Source organism: Aethalodelphis obliquidens, unplaced genomic scaffold, assembly GCF_003676395.1.
Source record: "Aethalodelphis obliquidens isolate GAN/ISIS:26980383/991018 unplaced genomic scaffold, ASM367639v1 scaffold144, whole genome shotgun sequence".
In the NCBI taxonomy this organism is placed as follows: domain Eukaryota; kingdom Metazoa; phylum Chordata; class Mammalia; order Artiodactyla; family Delphinidae; genus Aethalodelphis; species Aethalodelphis obliquidens.
The window spans coordinates 134,189-148,883 of record NW_020838088.1 but is presented as its reverse complement, the minus strand read 5'-3'; positions in this window follow the sequence as shown (position 1 = coordinate 148,883).

Genomic DNA, 14,695 nt, shown 5'->3' with positions numbered 1-14,695 from the left:
GCCCTGTCCCATTCAGTCACCATCCAGTGCAGGAGGAAAGCAGTGGTCTGGAACCCCAGAGTAAGTGTTCAGAAAGTGAGTGGAAGGAAACATAAGAATGCTAGGAATGGAGTAACAGGGTGTGAAGATGTAGCAAGGATGGACGTAGAGCAAAAGAATCCAAAGCAAGAGTACTGTATTCCGTATTTACACAAGGGCTAAAAGTGCAACTGGATTCAGACTAGAAATATACCAGAGCTATAGTATAGTGGTCTCTCAGGACATAAAGTTGCCCCCCAAGAGCCACATTTTACTCTCATCTTCTAAACATTACACAAGTGGCGTTCATCTCCAGTAACAGCTAAAAGTTGATATGAGAATACACGAAAATGTTCTCTACACATCAGGTTCTTCTTATCTTTGAGAATTCTGCAAAAGCAGAATGAGAATTTCCCAAAGAGATGCTGATTTCATAGGCCTGTTTTAAGGATTATTAAATGTGATATCTTCCTGTATGGAATTCAGGAATCATCCTTTTACGGGATGGGGCAATGCTTCAGGTAGGAAGTGTGAAATAAAATTCATATTTTATGGTAAGACAAGAAAAATTTAAACATAAAAAATTTTCTCTGCCCTTTGGCCTCCTCTCTCCCCTCTACTGTGCATTGTGTATCTATATTATGCATTGACCAAACCTCCTCATCAGCAGAAATACCTGCTCATCCATAAAGAGCAACATTCTCCTAGCACCAATAAGACAACTCTTTAAAAGATAACATTCCTTCTTGATCTTGTAAAGGGCCATGACAACCCAAGATCCACTACTCACTTTGTACACTTAGATCTGTCAATAATACGTCATTTCATGTACAGCCCTTTGTCTCAAAAACATATAACCACGCTTTGACCTCTTATGGGTGGAACAGTTCTCAGAGCTTTCTGAGAGGCTGTTCCCGGGTTATAATCCTCAATTTGGTTCGAATAAAATTTTCCATTTCTTTCTTAGAGGGACTGATTAATTTTTCGTTGAAAGGAGAACAGAAGGGAGGCTGTTACAGTAGTTTAAAGGAGGATAAGCAGCAGGTGTTGGTGACTGATTGCATGGGGACACTAGGAGAAAGTCTGGTGTGGGGAACTGGCTGAATCCTGGTGCCATTAATTTAGCTATAGACCCCAGAGAGAGATTTTGGGTGTGGAGAGAGAAGAAGTGAGAAAACACTTTGCTCAGGGTAGGACATTTAGGTGGAAAAGTCCAAAAGTAAGTTAGATAAAATAATATGGAGCTCAAAAGAGAGATTTGGGCTAGAGACACAGATTTAGGAGTCAATGCTTATATGAAAGTAAACATCATAAGATTATTTGAACATTGTGGTAAGCTGAACAATGTTCCTCAAAGATATCCAGGTCTTAAATCCCTGGAACAGGTGAATTTTACCTTATATGGTAAAAGAGACTTTGCCGATGTGATTAAGTTAAAGATCTTGAGATGGGGAGATTATCCTGGATTATTCAGGTGGCCCCTAAAATGCAATTGCAAGTGTCCTTATGAAGGGAGGCAAAGGGAGAGCTGACTTCAGAAGATGAAAAGGCAATGTGATAATGGAAGCAGAAAGTATAATAGTGCAACTACAAGCCAAAGATAGCAGGCAGCCAACTAAAAGCTGGAAGAGGAAAGCAATGGGTTCTCCCCTGGAGCCCTCAGAAGGAACCAGTCCTGCCAACACCTTTAGTTTAGTCCTGTAAAACTCAAACTTTGGAGTTCTGACCTCCAGAACTTTAAGAGAATATATTTCTGTCATTTTAAGCCTCTAAGTTTGTGGTAATTTGATACTGTAGCAATAGGCAACTAATATAAACATTTTGAGAATGAAAAAAAGGTCTAGAAAGAACTGTAAGGTATACCAATATTTCAGGGGGCTTACAATATAGCTTACTGGCTATGACCACAAGTGGTGGTGTCAAACTGATCTGGATTCAAATTCAGCTCTACACTTAAGAGATGTGTGACCTTGGGCAAGTTTTTAAAACTATATACCTAAGTTTCCCTGTCTGTAAAATTGGGACAATAACACTATACCTCAAAGGACTTTTGTGAGGGTTAGAGGTGAATAGGCAACTAATGTACCTGGTACATAGCAAATACTTCATAGATGGTAGTTTTGGAGAGCCACATGTGTAAGCATGATTTATAGCTATTATTGTGTAGTTAATAAATGTTTTAATGTGGAGATGAACCAAAACTCAATGTTATTTTTTAGAGGAGTTGTATTAGCTTGTCCAGCTCAGTTTAGCAATGTAAGAGACTATATGAGGCTTGATGCCAAGGCCTGCACTGTTAATAAAGAATGCATCCATCTGGACTGCCGTACGTGTATATGCGTGTTGCATACATATATACATTTGGGAACAAACAGGTAAAAATGCAGTTTGTTGAGGATATGAGATGGCAGAAACATCTTTTTCTACTTTAATAGTTACTTGATGACTGTGATAATAACACCACATTCTCTGTTAAGGTCTCTCTCCTCCCTGATCCCCTTAAAATTTTCAGGTATCATTTACATGCAAGTGAATTATGGTTACAAAGTTGATAAGTTATGATAAGTTACCTCTTTGGAAGAGCATAAACTCAAACTGTTTTTCAAATCCCTTGATTCTTTCTAAAGTTTCTAAAGTAGAACTTAAAACAACCAATGACCAAGAAATGGGAAAAGAATAATGTTAAAATTGAATCTGGAGCTGGAGGAATGTTAACAATCTTAAAAAAAAAACAAAACAAAAAACATTTTCTCCTCCCAAATAAAAAATAGCTTTATTGTATTTATGATTTCAAAAAGAAACTATGCAGAAAAATCTTGAGAATTAGTAAAAATCACACTTTAGATCCCTGCCACCTTGCATGACAAAAGCAAGTTACTTGGTAGGCATTGGTGGCTGGGGGGAAAGGTAGGAGGAGGGAGGGAGGTGGCAGGAGAGGCAGAGGACAGAAAAGCAGAAAAGGCCAAGGCCTGGGGAAGTGGATGGAGACCTTCATTAAAAACCAGAGAAGTGGAAACTCCAACCTCAGGCTGTGATGTCACTTGTAGTTCCTCAGATTGGTGAGGACTAGAATGAATGACAGGGCAGTGCGCCGTCGGGGCTCCCCATACAGATGGGTGTAAGGAGGGGCGCGGTCTCTGTGAGTGTGTATGTGGCAGGAGTGTGGTGGGAGTTCCTGATGCACAGCCTGCCGGCTGAGAGGTGGGTGGGGGTCCTCGGAGCCAGTTGAGGGGGGTGGGGCGGTTGGCAAGCTCGGTAATGACGCGAGGACCTCCTGTGACCAGGAGCCAAGGTGTGCATAAGTCCCTCTAGTTCAGGTCTTTTTCTCTGCAGTACTCACTCCCCTTTTCCATCGAGTGAGGCTGGCATCTGGCCAAGAGAGGGAGGGGGATGAACACACTTCCCCAGAACAAAGCAGGTCTGTGTGAGCAATTAGACCAGGAACTCTGCGTTGATGGTGGCATGAGTGGGTGCGTGGAGGCGAAGGAAGGCAAAGAATGAAGTCGGTCTGGGCCTGTTTCATCGACACCTCTTTAACCTTTTGGAACAAAAATGATGGGCCTTGGGATGGAAGGAAGGGCTGGAGAAGAAGGTCAGGAGGGAAGGAGGGAACACAGAGACTTGGGAATAGTTTGGAAATAATCCTTTGATTTTACAGCCTGTCTACAGGGAAGCGGTGGATAAACACGGAGATGAGCCTTGAAATTAAGAGGGAGGAGGTAAAACAAATGATTATCTAGGGGCGCACAGTGCATTAACAAAGACTAAGAAATCATTAAAACGAATTCCCTACTCCAATAAGGTGGGTATTTCATGGCTGGGGGTGGGGGCGAGGCAGGGCGGGGAGCGGGAGATTTGAGCCTTGAAGAGATGGTGTAGGCCAGTCTTAAAGGAGACCCTTGTCTAGTGTACTGGTCTGTTCACCAAGCACTGCCATACCACACTGTCTCTCATCTGTCTGCAGGTCCAAATGTCCATTAGCTGTGTCTCAGTCCAAGAGGAAAAAAGGAGGAGGAAACTGCTTGGGATTGGGGCAGGTAGGTATGACACAGTGCCCTGGACTGGAGCCCCTGGTGCTGGTGGGCTGAAGGAGTGGATATGGCCCAGGCCAGAAGTAACTAGGACTTCACACTGCTCCTACTTGCCCCTCAGTCAGTAAAAGAAGACTCATGGAAAGAACTAAAGGGGAAATTGTTGAAAGAGACTGAGGGAATCTAGAGGTGCCCTTTGGGTATGGGAGAAAGGCAAGAAAGAACCTGAAGAGAACAGAGGAGTGAATTACAGGATGAGAGATACATTTACACCCCTTACTTGATTCAAGAAAGTAGATGGATGATGGAATGAACAACACAATAGAAAAGTGTCTGGAAGAGACAAAAAAGATTAAGAAATAAATTTAGAGTAATGCATTGGAAGCAATGACAGTCCAGGAAGCAGCCATATCCGATTTAATGCTTTTTGCCTTCAATTCTTTTTTTTCCTATATAATTAGAGCCTGACTTTTATTTTTGGTGGCATTCTCTAGTTATAACTGTGCTCATCTTACTTTTGAACTTTTGATGGTACTGGTTTTATTTTTTTAATTTATTTTTTATTGAAGTATAGTTGAATTACAATGTTGTGTTAATTACTGCTGTACAGTAAAGTGACTCAGTTATACATATATATATACATTCCTTTTCATATTCTTTTCCATTATGGTTTGTCACAGGATATTGAATATAGTTCATTGTGCTATACAGTAGGACCTTGTCGTTTATCCATTCTATATATACCAGTTTGCATCTGCTAATCCCAAACTCCTGCTGCTACCTTCTTCCACCCTTTCCCCCTTGGCAACCACCAGTCTATTCTCTTTGTCCCTGATTCTGTTTCTGTTTCATAGATAGGTTCATTTGTGTCATATTTTAGATTCCACATATAAGTGATATCATATGGTATTTCTCTTACTGACTTACTTCACTTAGTATGGTAATCTCTCATTGCATCCATGTTGCTGCTAAAGGCATTATTTCATTCCCTTTTTTTTTTTTTTTTTTTCGGTACCCGGGACTCTCACTGTCGTGGCCTCTCCCATTGCAGAGCACAGGCTCCGGACGCGCAGGCTCAGCGGCCATGGCTCACAGGCCCAGCTGCTCCATGGCATGTGGGATCTTCCTGGACCGGGGCACGAACCCGTGTCCCCTGCATCAGCAGGCAGACTCTCAAACACTGCGCCCCCAGGGAAGCCCTATTTCATTCCTTTTTATGGCTGAGTAGTATTCCATTGTACTTACGTACCACATCTTCTTTATCCACTCATCTGTTGATGGACATTTAGGTTGTTTCTATGTCTTGGCTATTGTGAATAGGGCTGCTGTGAGCATAGGGGTGCATGTATCCTTTTGAATTATACTTTTGTCTGGATATACGCCCAAGAATGGGATTGCTGGATCATATGGTAATTCTATTTTTAGTTTTCTGAGGAACCTCCATACTGTTTTCCACAGTGGCTGCACCAACTTACGTTCCCGCCAACAGTGTAAGAGGGTTCCCTTTTCTCCACACCCTCTCCAGCATTTGTTATTTGTAGACTTTTTAATGATGGTCTTTCTGACCCACGTGAGGTGGTACCTCATTGGCGTTTTGATTTGCATTTCTCTAATAATTAGCAATATTGAGCATCTTTTCATGTGCCTATTGGCCATCTGTATTTCTTCTTTGGAGAAATGTCTCTCTAGGTTTTCTGCCCATTTTTTGAGTGAGTTGTTTGTTTTTTTGCTGTCAAGTTTATGAGCTTTTTGTATACTTTGGAAATTAAGCTCATGTCAGTCACATCGTTTGCAAATATTTTCTCCCATTCTGTAGGTTGCCTTTCATTTTGTTTCTGGTTTCTTTTGCTGTGCAGAAGCTTGTAGTTTGATTAGGTCCCATTTGTTTATTTTCATTTTTATTTCTATTGCCTTGGGAGACTGAGATGGTACTGGTTTTAGATGTTCCTGTTATTAGCAGTATCTCATTGGATTTTGTCTTGTGATTCTATATGCAAGTTTGCATTTTAGTAGGGGATTTTTTTCCAATTTTCACAGAAAAAAAGTCATTATATATTGTACTGTGAATAAAGGAGGCTGAAAAGTAGTGTGTGTGTGTGTGTGTTTGTGTGTGTGTGAGTGTATCAACTGACTTGTTATTTTAATAATTTTCACTTTTTTATTTTTAAACATTTTATTATTTTTGTGACACAAGTAAAACATGTTCTCAGGAAAATGAGAAAATACAGATATGCAAAAAATACAAAATATGTTTTTCTCTCCACTTTAATATTTACCCAGATAGGTACTGTTGCTTGGGCCCTGATGCATCATACATACAAACACAAAGTTATTTTAACTTACAGGCACCTCCTATCCATGATGAATGCATTGGGGGCTAGGGAGGTGGGGAAGCAATTAAATTTGAGCAACAGGCACCACACTATAGTGAGGATTGCTCCTGCTTTGCCACTCTGACATGCATAACTCTGTCTGCCTGACTGTTTCATTAAGTTCAAATCATTATATTTTCTCCTATTAAGGCCACTCTTCCAGGTCAGGAGGCTTATCTGAACTTTTTCATTTTATAGAGGCCCACTAAGTTCAAGCTGGAACATTACACTCCTTACTCTCACACAATCTATATCCCACAAATCAATCTATAAGGCTAAGTACTGTGTTAAGTATCATTATTTCCCATATATTGTGCCCAGTTAAAACAAAGATATCTTTTGTCATCTTGGTCTCCTAAGTGCCTACTAAGGTACCTTACTATCTAGATATCTTACACATATTAAACACCCCATCAAGGCAGGAATGTACCACTCCTACCTACCTTGGGATCAATTTTTAAAAGGCCCTTTCCTTTGATATTTGGCTTTTGTTCTTGTTCTTTTTATTGGGTTGAATGTTTACCATAATTTCACCACAACTATTACAACTAGTGCAATAGTGGAGTACTGCAACCTCCATCTCCCTTTCCAGAAGTTCATGCTGTTTGGTGGACCAACAAATGTGCTTGGAAAATTCCTGCTTAGAAAAGCATAGTGAAAAGATAGTACATAATGTCATTTTATTGGTTCTCAGGGCTGTCCTGACTGAGTGCTTATGAGACAAGTGCTTCATACTTGTAACCTTCAATCTGTTTCTTCTGTCTGTCTTGGGCTCCATTATAACCCTGATGCCTAGAGGAGTGGTTCTCAAACCTTAGAGCACATCATAATCACCTGGCAGACTTGTAAACACAGATGGTTGAGGCCTACCCCCAGAGTTCTGATTCAGTATGGAGCGGGGCATGAGAATTTGCAATTTTAACAAGTTCCTAGGTGATGCTGCTGGTCTGGCCATTACACTTTAAGAACTACTGACCTAAAATAGTAATTGGTAGGTACTCAATAAATTTGTTGAATAAATTAATGAAATAAATTAATCTTAACAATAACTATTTGAAATACATTAGAATTACTTTTTACAAACAGGACACCTGAGGGACAAAGGAGTTAAGTGAATTGTGCAAAGTAAGAACTGAACCCAATTTGCCTATATCTAAAGTCACGGTTCTTAACAACTATGTCTTGCTGTGTCCTCTGGGCCAATTTAATGTTTTTAACTTTAGGATATTAGAAAAGTTATTACCATACTCTAGTCTTTGAATGTTTTTCCTATTAGCATGTTCAAATTTTCTTTTCCTTTTCTTTTTCTCCTATAAGCATGTATTATTACTGTAATCAGAAAATTCCATAAAGAATATTATAAATGCCTTAAAACAAAATAACATCATAAAGCATGTTAAAATACATATAAACAATGCAATGCGATGCAATATTTACAACATGTATTATAGATTTGGAGTTAATCATATTTGAGTGGCTCTAACAACTCAATAGCAAAACGGACTCAGGATATGAATGGGAAATTCACAGTAAGGGAAGCATAAAGGGCCAATAAACAAATGGAAACTCAACTAACAACAGAAAAATTACAAACGAAAACAAAAGAAATCCTTCTTTTGTCTAATCAAATCAGAAAAGATTAAAAAGGTTGATAAGATTCTGTGCTTGCTTGGGTGTCAGTAAATAGAACTATTATATGCTGTGGGTGGGAGTAATATATAAGCACAACCTTTATGGAGTGGGGTTTGTATACAGATGTCAATTAGAACAATAATGATAATATTGAAATTTGAAAACAACACAAATACCCATGAGTAGAGGATTGGCTCAATACATTATGATACACATAATTAAAGGAATACAGGCATACCTTGGAGATATTTTTGGCTCGGTTCCAGACCACCACAATAAAGGGAATATTGCATAAAGTGAGTCACACTGGTTTTCCAGTGCATATAAAAGTTATGTTTAGGGCTTCCTTGGTGGCACAGTGGTTGAGAGTCCGCCTGCCAATGCAGGGGACACGGGTTCGTGCCCCGGTCCGGGAAGATCCCACATGCCGCGGAGGGGCTAGGCCCGTGAGCCATGGCCGCTGAGCCTGCGCGTCTGGAGCCTGTGCTCCGCAATGGGAGAGGCCACAACAGTGAGAGGCCCGCGTACCGCCAAAAAAAAAAAAAAGTTATGTTTACACTGTACTGTAGTCTGTTAAGTGTGCAATAGCATTATGTCTAAAAAAAAAGTACCTACCTTAATTTAAAAATACTTTATTGCTAAAAAAATGTAAACCATCATTTGAGTCTTCATTGCGTCGTAGTAGTAACAGCAAAGGTTACTGATCACAGATCACTATAACAAATATAATAATAATGCAAACGTTTGAAATATTGCAAGAATTACTAAAATGTGACAGAGACATGAAGTGAGCAAATGTTAGAAAAATAGTGCCAGTAGACTTGCTTGATGCATGTTTGCTTCAAACCTTCAGTTTGTAAAATAAGTAGTGTCTTCAAATCGCAGCAAATTGAGGTATGCCCCAGTATAGATGTAAATGTGTGAATGTATTGATATATATGTGTGAGTACCTATGTCTGTGTGTGTATGTATACACATACCAATATTGTCTAATTCTTTCCACTCTAATTCTAATTCACTCTAATTCTTTCTCCCAGAGAGCCTAGGAGCCCAGCACCCCAATAGCAATAAGCACACCTAGTATCCATATCTTGTCTTCTAAATACCATTATTCAATAAAAAGAACAAGAATTCCTTGGAGAAATGTTTGATTACATGGATGGGGCAGGTAAAGAACACAATGGGCCTGGAACATTTTGCTGTGCCAGAAAGCAAAGTGCTCAAAAAATGATGAGGGGAGGCATACCAAAAGGACACAGAGGTCAGTCTGAAGAGGCTCCTCACAAACCTGATAGGATAGAAAGAAAATACTACAGCAACATTTCTGTGACATTCCTGCCAAAGATGCATAACCTGAATCCACTCAAGAAGAAATATCAGGCAAACCCAAATTTAGGGGCAATGTAAAAAATAACTAAACTATAACGTCATGAAAGTCATGACTTGAGGGCATACTTTATACTGAAGGATAATAGACATGACAACTAAATGCAACCAGTGATTCTGAACTGGATCCTTTTGCCATTGTTAGAATAACTGCTAAAAATCCACTGGGGTCTGAGTTTAGATGGTAGTAATGTATCAATGTTAATTTCTGATTTTGATAATTGTATTGTGGTTATGCTGGAAAATGTCTGTGTTTGTGGAAAATGTGCACTAAAGATGCTTGGGGTTATGTTCATTTTCTACTGCTGTGTAATATATTACCATGAACTTTGCAGATTAAAACAATACCTTTTATTAGCTCACAGTTCTGTAGGTCAATAGTCTGGGAGGGCTTGACTAGTTCTCTGCTTAGAGTCTCACGAGGCTGAAATCAAGGTGTTGGCTGTCCTGGGCTCTTATCTGGAGGATCAGGGGAAGAAGCCCCTTCAAAGCTCATTCAGGTTGTTTGCAGAATTCAATTTTTTTGCAGTGATAGGACTGATGTCCCCATCTCCTTGCTTGCTTTTGACAGGGGGTTGCTGTCAGCTCCTAGAGGTTTCTCTCTGTCCTTGCACTTGACCCCTGTTATCTTCAGACCAGCAATGGTGATGCATCCAAGCTTTATCATGCTTCCAATTTCTCTCACTTCCCTTCTGCCAACAGTCATATAAAAGTTTCTCCTTTTGAAGGGCTTGTGTGATTAAATTAGCCCCACCTGAATAATCTCGCTTTTGCCATATATGTAACATAATGGTAGGAGGTGAAAGACATAGGGACCCTCTCCAAATTCTGCATACCATAAGATTAACGGGGCATCAGGCTGGCATTACTCTCAAATAATTCAGAGAAAAAAATTCTCTGTACTGTTTTTGCAATTTTTCTCTAAGTTTGTGATTTTTCTTCAAGTTAAAAAATTAAAAGTAAACATAAAGATTTAAACAGTGCTGTTCTGGTTCCAAGTAAGATAGAATAGGCACATTCTAACTTTCTGTAGCACTGAACACAGTTGTGAAAAACCAGACAGAATGTGTGGTGCAGTTATTTGAGTTCTCTGTAAAGGAAACATTAAATGGCAGATGTATTGGGAAAGAACCAGAATCCAAAGTGCCATCAAACTGATAGATTTAAACAAGACCCAAAATCTAGTAACATGATATTCAATGTCCCATATACGAACCAAAATTACTCAGCATATAAGAAACCATGAAAATCTCAAAAAGCATGGGGAAAGACAGTCAACAGACACCAATGATGGGATGACAGATGCTGTCTGTAAATATTTGCTAGCCTTTAAAGCAACTATTATAAAAATGCTCAAAAGAGCCATCACTCTTGAAAAACTAATTAAAAATGAAATTATCAGCAAAGAAATAAATATAAAAAAGAACTTAATGTAAGTTTTAGAACTGCAAAATGCAATAACTAAATTTTAAAACTGACATGATGGATTCAATGGAAGTATGGAGATGACAGAGGAAGGAGACAGTTAATTTGAACACAAATCAATCAATAGATATTGTCTAATTTAAACAGCACCCTAGATAAAACAGATAAACTCAATGGCCCTACAACTATTAAAAAAATCAAGTTCATAGTTTAAAACCATCCAGAAAGAAAACTCTAGGCCCAGATAGTTACACTGGCAAATTCTACCAAACATTTAAAGAAGAAAAAGCACCAATTGTACACACTCTCTTCCAGAAAATAGAATATGTGGTAGGCAGAATTATGATCCTACAAATATCCACACCCTAATCCCTGGAACCTATGAACATGTTTTGTTACATGGCAAAATGTACTTTGCTGATTTGATTAAGGGTTTGGACCTTGAGATGAAGAGATTGTCCTGGATTATCCATGTGAGCCCAATCTAATCCTTAAATGCAGAGAACATTTCCAATCTAGGTCAGAGAGATGAGATACAAGGAGGAGGAGAAATTCAAAATGTAATAAGCACTTTACCAGCCATTGCTGGCTTTGAAGATGGAGAAAGAGGGTCATGAGCCAAAATATGTGGGTGACTTCTGGAAGCTGGGAATGACCTTTAGCTGACAGTCAGTAAGAAAACAGGGATCTCAGTCCTACAACCACAAGGAACTAAATTCTGCCAACAGTCTTTGTGAGAAAAGAAACAGATGTTCCCCTAGAGCCTCCAGAAAGGAATACAGCTCTGCTGACATCTTGATTTTTGGCAGGTGAGACTTATGACCTAGATAATCATAAGATAATATATTTGTATTGTTTAAGGCTCTAAGTTTGTGGTAATTTCTTATGACAGTAATTGAAAACTAATACATTTTTGTATTAGTTTGTATAGTTTTGAAAACTAATACAAAACTAAGAAATACATTCCAACTCATTTTGCAATGTCAACATTACTCTGATACCAAAGCAGAGAAATATAGTACAAATAAAGAAAACTAAAACCAATATCCCACATATTACCAGATTACATTTTTCAATACATAGAAAGAACAATCTACTGCAACCAGGTGGGGTTTATCCCGAGAATGAAAGGCTAATTCAATATTTGAAAATCAAGCAATGCAATCCATCACATTAAGAACCCAAAGAAGAAAAAACACATGAGCATAGCCATAGATGCAAAGAAGTCTTTTGACAAAATGCGATATCTATTAATGATGAAAACTCTTAGCAAACTATGAATAGAAGTCAACGTCCACAACCTGATAAAAGGCTTCTACAAAAAACCTTCAGCTAACATATTAAATGGTGAAGGACCGAATATTTTCTCTCAAAACTGGGAACAAGGCAAGAATATTGACTCTCAGCACTCTTATTCAACATCATAATGGAAGTCTTATCTGGTGCAACAAGGCAAGAAAAAGAAATAAAAGACATACAAATTGAAAGTAAAGAAAATTTTCCATATTTGTGGATGACATTATTGTCTATGAACAAAGTTCCAAGAAACATATATTGGAAAAGAAGAAATGAAACCAAAATAACTAGACACGCATAACTAAAAAAAATGGGCTTCAAAACATACCTCACAACTTATAGAAAAATTAACTCAAAGTATAATATACTTAAATGTTAAATTTTCATTGAAATATATCTAAATGTGTTAAATATACATGTACAACACAATGTAAATCATAAAATGTAAATGTAAAGCATAAGAATCTGGAAGAAAATATAGGAGAATATCTGTGTGATCTTGGTTTTGGCAATGAGTTTTCAGGTATGACACCAAAAGAAAATATTTACAAGTATGACACCCATAAAAGAAAAAAAAATGATAAATTGGACATTATCAAAATGAAAACTTTTGCTCTGTGAAAGACACTGTTAAGAGAGTGAAAAGGCAAATCATGCTGGGAGAAAATATTTGCAGATTGCACATCTTATAAAATACTTATATCTTGAATATTTAAAGAACTCTTAAAACTCAGCAAAGGAAAACAAAAAATTCAATTAAAACATTGTCAAAATATCAAAATATGCTGTGTATCATTATTCACCAGAGAAATGAAAAGGAAAACCACAAGATAGTACTACACACTCTTTAGAATGGTTAAAATTTTTAAATATTGACAAAAATATCATGACCATACTAAGTATTGCTGAGAATGAGGAGAAATTAGAACTCCAATACTCTACTGATAGAAATGTAAAATGGTGAAACCTCCTTGGAAAAACAGTTTGGCAGTTTCTTAAAAATGAAACTTACAATTTCCATACAACATAGCCATTCCATTCCTAGGTATTTACCCAAGAAAATTAAAACATATGTCTACACGAAAATTTGTACGTGCATATTCATATCAGCTTTATTTGTAATAGCCAAAAATTGGAACGTACCTAAATGTCCATTAACAGATGAATGGATAAGCATTCACCGTACCATGTAATACCACTCACCAATAGAAAGGAATATGCTATTATTTCATGTAAAATCGTTATGTTTAAAGAATGAAGCCAGACAAAAATAAAAGAGCATGTGCTCTATGATTCATTTTATATTTAAAAATACTATAAAATGAAAACTATAGTGACAAAAAACAGCTCAGAGGTTGAGTGGGGTTGGGGGTGTAAGGAGGGAGAGATTACACATGGGATGAAAGAGATTTGGGGAGATGATGGAAGTGTTTGCTATTTTGATTATGATCATGGTTTCATAGGCCTAAATATATGTAAAACAGATCAAATTGAATACTTTAGGTACTTCTAAAACTTTAATTGTACATTTAAAAAAAATTGAAGTATAGATGATTCACAATGTTGTGCAATTGTACCTTAATAAAGCTAAAATAATTACTCACTTGTAGGTACTAACTGAAAAGGCTGAGAGTGATAACCTGTCTTGTTGTTTATTCTCATGATATTTGATTTACTTGTTTTTGCTTTTTTCATTGTAAGTTCATTTTTTTCCTTGCTGGTCTCTTTAAATACTCCCTCAGTGATATTTCCATTTTCTGTAATTTGAAGAAAACAGCATATGCTGCTGAAAGGTTGACCCTCCTCAGAGATCTCCCCGTTTTCTCCTTATTTACTAGACTTCTATCCCAATCCTTGCTTGAAAATCTGTAAAAACATATATTTTCCTCAAGATACTAAAAATTTACCAACATGAAAGTATAAACAACTGATAGGGATGAATGTATTAGTTCCTTTTGTTGTTCCTGGTTGACTCACTTTTCTTTTGTTTTCATAAGAGATTCATTTTATTTCCTTGCAGGCTTCTTTAGGACACTCCCACTGACATCTCTCCATCATTACCTTAAAAAGTCAGATTGTACTGTTCACCAAGATCAGGAAAAACTGACTCTCCTATGGGATATATAAATTAATGGAAGCATTCACGTGATACTCAGTTCTCCTTCAATCACCTTCTGACTCGGCTCCCTGACTTTTACTTTTTTCCGGAAAGTTCTGGCCTCATTCCACCCTTACAGAAACATCCAGGAAAGGGCACTTCCTTCAGTTCGACTTTAAGCAATCATGTTTTGATCATGGTCCCTGAACTTTACTGCTTCTAGAAAATTCTGTACTCATCCCCTACCATAAGAGGAACTCCCAGGAGAGGGATGTTAATTTCTCTTTCCACAATCACATTGTGACCTTATTCCTTGAACTTTATCACTTCCAGAAAGTTCTGACTGCATCATCCCGCTCCCTCAGAAACACCAATGGGAGGGGATTTCAGTTCTTCAAAAATCCATACTCTGAACCAAAATATTGACCCTTACTTCT